The following is a 7,195-nucleotide window of genomic DNA, read 5'->3' on the forward strand; positions in this document are numbered from 1 at the left end:
ACCTAAAAGCTTAAGTAACTCTGAAAAAAAAAAAAAAAAGAAAAGAAAACCCCACATACCCAGACATTTTTATTCCAGGAAAATAATCAAGGTACCTAAATTGTATCAGACCAAACAGTTTATGTTTGGTAGCAGTAGATTACTCTGGGGCTATATAACTTTTTAAAAGAGGAAATATATTATCTGGCACTCTGTGGACTAAATGGAAGTTTAGCTGCATTTGCAGCCACCTTATCTGCTGAGCAGAAGCAAAGTTTGGGCATAGATGCTGATACTCCTGTACACACAGTCCTGCATTATGAACCTTACTCTGCAAATCACTCTGCAGCGCTGTGGAGAACACCAAGTCAAATCAGATGCCGCTCATGACTAATTAGGCTAGCGGTAAATAAAGCCAGCTAAGAAATAACAGACCTAGCATATTTCAAGCACTTACCTCAGAATTTGCAATGTTTTATTGTGTATATTCCAGTTGTCATTTATGCCAATGGAGGCGTTTTGTTCTGAAATGGTTCTGGGCATTTTTCTTTGGATGAGAAAAAGATTGTTTCAACATTTGTTTGTAAAATATTTTGTGATTTTGAAATGTAATCACAAGCAGCATTGTCACTTTTCTATGTATGCCAAAAGCAGCTTCAGAGTTAGTTGATGAGGACCTTGAAAACAAGAAAGATGGTAACTAACCATTTCAAACAACAGGTATAAGGCTGTGGTGGATGGAGTTTTCTCACTGAAGTGCCTCAAACTGTGGCAACTTTCTAAAAATTATTCTGTGACCTAATTATACAAGACTTCTGTGATACATAAAGCAGAAGAGCCAAATGCATGACCATATTATGAATGAAAGCAAATAAATCACCTATAATGGTCTCTGTAATAGCCTCTTCTGACCTTAAAACCTTTGAATTTTCTGCTTTCATTTGAACCTTCTGTTTCTAAGAGTAACAAAAATATTTCTGAATTTTGCTGGAATGAAATAACCACAGCAACACTGTTGTCTTACTATAGTTTTCCCTCTACCAGAAGCAAGATACATCAGGTTTCTTCTCTTTTTCTGTCAGCCCAACAAGTTTGTGAACGTTTCTTATTATTTACAAATAACCACCTATAAGTATTATTTTGAAATAGTTTATAAGCGCAACACAACATAACTATATATGAGGTGTAAACCAAAGACAAAATCTATGGTTACCTTAATTAAAAATAAAAATAAATTGATCCATATTAACTAGCCAAATGTCATAGAAGTGCTGAGGATGGCAGTGACATAGTTTAAAAAAACCCATATTTTTAGGTGGCTTGCTTTTTTTAAAACAAATCCAATGTAATAAAAATGGATGGAAAGAATTTTCTTCTACTTAGAATCATAGAATCATAGAATAGTTAGGGTTGGAAAGGACCTTAAGATCATCAAGTTCCAACCCCCTGCCATGGGCAGGGACACCTCGCTCTAAACCATATCACCCAAGGCCTCGTCCAACCTGGCCTTGAACACTGCCAGGGATGGAGCATTCACAACCTCCTTGGGCAACCTATTCCAGTGCCTCACCACCCTAACAGGAAAGAATTTCCTCCTTATATCCAATCTAAACTTCCCCTGTTTAAGTTTTAACCCATTACCCCTTGTCCTATCACTACAGTCCCTAATGAAGTGTCCATCCCCAGCATCCCTATATGCCCCCTTCAGATATTGGAAGGCTGCTATGAGGTCTCCACTCAGTCTTCTCTTCTCCATAAACTATACCGAGAATTCTCAAATAACAAATATACAGGTTGAATATGTACATACCAACATGAGTTGCATGTTTGACAGTTAGCTTACAGTGCCAAAATCCTCAACATTTATTTCTCAAAAATCAGAAAATACCAATTTTGAGTCTCAAAACAACCCTTTCTTTTCTTCCCTCATTCTGCCAGGAGAATCATGCCAAAATATTTCACTTTTTGTGGGCACAAATTGAATCAAAGTATATTTTTTTATGAATAAGTCTGAAATCTTCAATTATGTATTGTTTTGACTTGAAACTATCTGTTGAACTGCTCATGAGAATAACAAGATTTGTGGTGCATAAACTTCAGTCATGCTCTCTTTTATAATTAGGGCTCTCTAGAAAAACATCTCTGTGTGGAAAATGAGCTTGAGGTATAGCACAAGATACTCATGACTACATTGTATGTTGGCAGATGTTTTTATGTATAAGGGGAAATGAACGTAGCCTAACAGAAATTAGAGATTTTGCTTACAAACTGCACTTCCATTAATGCACAGAAGTTTAACAGATATAAACACATCACTGAGACAAAAATGAATTTGTTTAGATATCACCAAGTGAAATATTTAAAAAATATTTGTCATGTAAAAAAACCCCCATTATTTCAGCTTGCATTAATAAGGACAAAAGCAAACAAGCAAACAAATATCAAATTTTTCACCGCAGAGACACCCCAGATTGCAATCATTGCAATAGGTATTTTTTGCTCTCATTGCAAAATACCACTGAGATCCTGTCTGTAAAATCTGATGCAACTTTAACATACAGATTTTACACAGCCAACAAGGCTACATGTTTCACTAGATTGAGTTTAAAATTACCACCTTAGAAAGGCAGCCTGGTAAAATGGCTAAAATAACATGTCTGCAAGTTACATTCTGTAACTGGTTATCTTTTTCAGTATAAACTGCTGGGTGGATAACAGATAAATATTTTAATTTTTTTTTAAATGTTTTCAGTAGTTACTGTACAAAAAAATGCCTTTCAATATGACATGTATTTATTGCACATTATGCTTCTGGAGACTGTGGAATGAATTACATTCTCTAAGGCCTCCATAAATATCAAAAGCAGCAAAAATCAAAGAAGACTTTCTGAGAACAGAATCTGTGGTGGTTCAGTATTATACATTATCTTGGAGAATATATTCATAAAACATGCTAATAAAATGTGTTCAAATTCTGTCAAAATATATTTTGAAAGAAAAATAGTAAATAAGACAAAGTAATTTATGATATTACAATTTACTTACAATGAATTTATTAAAAAAGTAAAATGGGAGTTCTGTCTAAAAGTTTCATGTTCTCGTATGATGTATTTAAACTGACAACACCTATCCACTTATGCTCCTGGTTTCTGCCACATCTTTTGGGTTCATGAAACTCAGGAACTGACTTAAAAGGAAGGGATTGATAAAAAGAGGTATGCTTTTTCTTTTTCTTATTCTTTTTTCTTTTTTTTTCAGTGTCTTTACAACGCTTTCTAATGTATTTAACAGAATTTATTTATGCTGTGCATTTATCTAATAATTCTTCTGTAATGGGACTGGTTTTCATTTAGAAAGCAAATGCAATTCTGTGTGAGCAAATTCTCTGAGCAACTGATGAGTAGCTGAAAGAAGAAAGCGTATGACAACTGGGTGAATGACCTGTAAACAGTGCTATTTCAAGGGCTCTGTTATGCCATGTGCCCTTTTGTACTCTTCCAGACAGAGTTCAGAGCAGATAGCAAGGTGCAACTGTTAGCTCAAGTAATATCACAACCTCCTTTATGTCTTAAAGATGCAAAATAAAAATTATCTTGGAGAAAATGAAACAATACGTAGATGACAAGCCCAACAAAATGGTACACGTATTCATAACTAAACAACAGGGTGTATAGTGTAATGCATTACAGTTCCACAATCAATACAAATTATTGGATATAAAATTACTTTTTCATTACCGGAGTGAAAACACAAGCTTCTCAAGTCATTCCTCACACCACTATTGATTTTAGTCTACTTTTTCTATTGCATTTTTTAAGGATTTCACGTCAATCCTTTAAGTCTCCATTCTACTGCTAAATGCTAATGAAATGCATGAAGGAGAAACCTGGAAGTTTTAACGGTAGAGAGCTCTAAATATTATTTTTCATCCTTTAATCTCCATGCTCCTTGTAACACAGCCTATTGAAGGCTGAAACCTATCTTCTTAGTCAGACTACACACAGGAACTACCGGAATTTTCCTGACCTTCTAACACCTTCATTTATTTCATGATATTAAGCTTTACCACTCCATAGCAGCTTTCTGTCATGTGGCACTTTGCTTCCTGCTGGTTCCCATGGCAATGGTCAGGTCGTCTGTCAAATGACAGAGCAATATACTGTAGTCATCTCTCAACGCTGGTAAGTGGGTTCTTTTATTTTTCATTTCTCAAGTTGTCAAATACTCAGCAACAAGCACAGTATTTCTGCCTCTTCTTTTCCTGAGAGGTGAAGTAGGAAACTTAAGGACTGAGATGAAGATATGAAGATAAACCTAGGAATACTTTTCACTGTTGTATTCTTTTTTTTTTTTTTTTCTGGATTAACTGGGTTTCTTATGGTATAAAGACTTACTTACAATTTAGGGTTAGATGTGGAATTAGCTGATTTGAATACCAGGTGGTAAAAATTTCTTCCCATCCTCATCTGTGGTGAGACTAGTGTATGCATCTTGTTATTCCCTCCATTGTTTTGAATGTGACAGTATTTCTAGTTTGCTGAAGTTCTAATGCTTATTGCGCTGAACATCTGTCTGTATTTACAACACTGAAAAACTATGTACCAATGTCTGTACAAGAAAAATGTCAGCATGATACTGGAAACCTATCTTGGAAAGAAATAGAATAATTGGTTAGCAAGCATCAGGACAACATCCAGGCTAACAGTGAGAAGAACTACTCCACACAGTTGAAAATTCAAGGGTATAACTGCAGTGGGCAGACTTCAGTTATATATAAATTACTTAAGCCATGACTCAAACGTAGTCATCCTATGCTTGCTAGACAATGGATAACATGATGTTGTACATTAGAGAAACATTTAGTTTCAGGACTAATGAGAAAGAGATGCACAAAAATGCCATCTGAAACCTACCGCCTAATCAAGATTTTGATAGAAATCTTCATCAAGAAGAGCATCGTGTGCAACAACTCTGCTGAGGGTGTGAAGAACTATTTCTATTCTTTTTTTATTCAGAGATTAAGCACAGACACTGAACATCAGGTTACTCTACATTGGTGTCATGGTTTAAGCCCAGCCTGTCAATTCAGCCACACAGCCCTCGCTCAGTCCCCACCATTCCTTCCCCCGCTCCAGGAGGGATGCGGAGGAGAATCAAAAGAATGTAACTCCCACGGGTTGAGATAAGAACAGTCCAGTAACTAAGGTATAACACAAACCACTACTGCTACCACCAATAATAATAATGATAAGGAAAATAACAAAGGAAGAGAATACAACACCTCAGCACCCACCGACCAACACCCAGCCCTACCCAAGCAGGGATCTAACCCTTCCAGGCAACTGCCCCCAGTTTATATACTGGGCATGACGTGCTGTGGTATGGAATACCTCTTTGGCTAGTTTGGGTCAGGCGTCCTGTCTCTGCTCCCTCCAGGCTTCCCCTCCTCCCTGGCAGAGCATGAGCCTCAGAAAGTCCTTGGTCAGGCTAAACATGTCTTAGGAACAACTAAAAACATCAGTGTTATCAGCACTGTTCCCAGGCCAAAAGTCAAAACCACAGCACTGCACAAGCTACTAAGAAGGAGGAAAAAATGACTGCTACTGCTGAGCCCAGGACAATTGGAAACAAGTATAAAGAAGTCATTGCTAAGAAAATGCCAAGTAACATCCTAATGTAAAGTAAGATAAGAGAAACCCTTATTGCCTTTTTTTTTTGCAAGGTACTGTTGTTTGCAAGGTACCTTAGTTTGTTTGGTGCTTGAAAAAGAATATGATCATCAAAGTTTTGCTGTTGACATTCAAACAGGAACCTTCAAGGCAGAAAAAGGAACGAGAAAACTAATCTGACCACTGGTTTGCTAAATTCTAACAGAAATTTCACATTTACACAATTTTCCTTGTTCAGCTTTCTACCATGTAGAGAAATATATAGAAAACATAACATTAATTAGAAATATGAGAAAGTATTTGTAGTTTGTAATTGGACACTGGACATTGATGCAAGTTTACAGTAAATGAACTGCAGACATGTTTCCTATGCTTAAAGAATAAATATGAGGAACACAGAAATAACTTGGTTAAAAGGACAGTTTTCTTACAGGGTAAATAAAATAACAGCACAATATGATCATTTTAGGTCAGTGTTCACATAAAGTGACTTTAAAGGAATGTCAGATTGACTTTTAGTAACTATAGCCACATATTTTATTAAAAGTAACCCACATTTTTATTTGAATAATACTTTGAATACCAATGGTATGGTTCATCACACTTCGATTACATTAATGCAGTCCATTTTACTTCAACATTCAGTAATAGTCAGTAATTGTTGACTATTTGGTTCATTTCCATATGATTTAAAAGATATAGGTAAACAGCTCCTTGTCTGTATCTTCCCTAGAATTTCTCTGTTGTTTAAAGCTATGACCATGACAAGTCTCAGTGGCTTTGTCATAGCTCTAGCTCTCATGATCAAGGAAGTAACTACAAGCTTAAGCCTTAGACCTGAATCCTTCTTTGTAAAGATGGCACGTTATGACTGCCAAGTGATTGCCATACTACCTTTACTATTTGTATGAAATTGCATCTTTTTCAAAGAGTTATTCAGGAATTAGCTCATGAAATTCTTTACCTTCAGCTATACACTGACAAGGTGTTTTAACAGGTATGTAAATTCCCCATCTCTTCACTCCTGACATGACTAAATAAAGAAAAAAACAACCCCCACAATCTTTTTCATGTTTAAGAAAACATCAAAAAACACTGAATAAAATAGTTGTCTTCATTAGGGGTTTTGTTTGTTTTTTTATTTGTTTCTTTATCTCATCATGATAGAACAAAGGTAATGAATGCTTTTCTTCACCACTCATCACAGTGGATTCAGGTCTTTGTAAAATATGCTGTTAATTACAGATTATCCCAAATAATACCAAACACAGTGTAAAACACAGTAGTGCATTCAGCTGTATCTATGGCAACTTCTATCATGGGTTTTGGAAAATTCTATTTGTTAGAAAATTTATAACTTGTTCTACTGTAAATACTTTTATATTACATTATAATCTTGACCACTTACATAAAAAAATCTGATGCTTAGATTTTTGATTCTTTCTACTCATAACACTGCGTACCTAATTGACTTGTTTTCTTCTTGTTTCTGAGTAATAATTTACTTAGCAAAGTTTTCAAAGAGAAAGAAAAAACTGAACTCATGT

Source organism: Neopsephotus bourkii, unplaced genomic scaffold (assembly GCF_033783945.1).
Source record: "Neopsephotus bourkii isolate Nb327-2 ecotype Australia unplaced genomic scaffold, CSIRO-AGI_Nbou_v1 NB_1037, whole genome shotgun sequence".
NCBI classification, from domain to species: Eukaryota; Metazoa; Chordata; class Aves; order Psittaciformes; family Psittacidae; genus Neopsephotus; species Neopsephotus bourkii.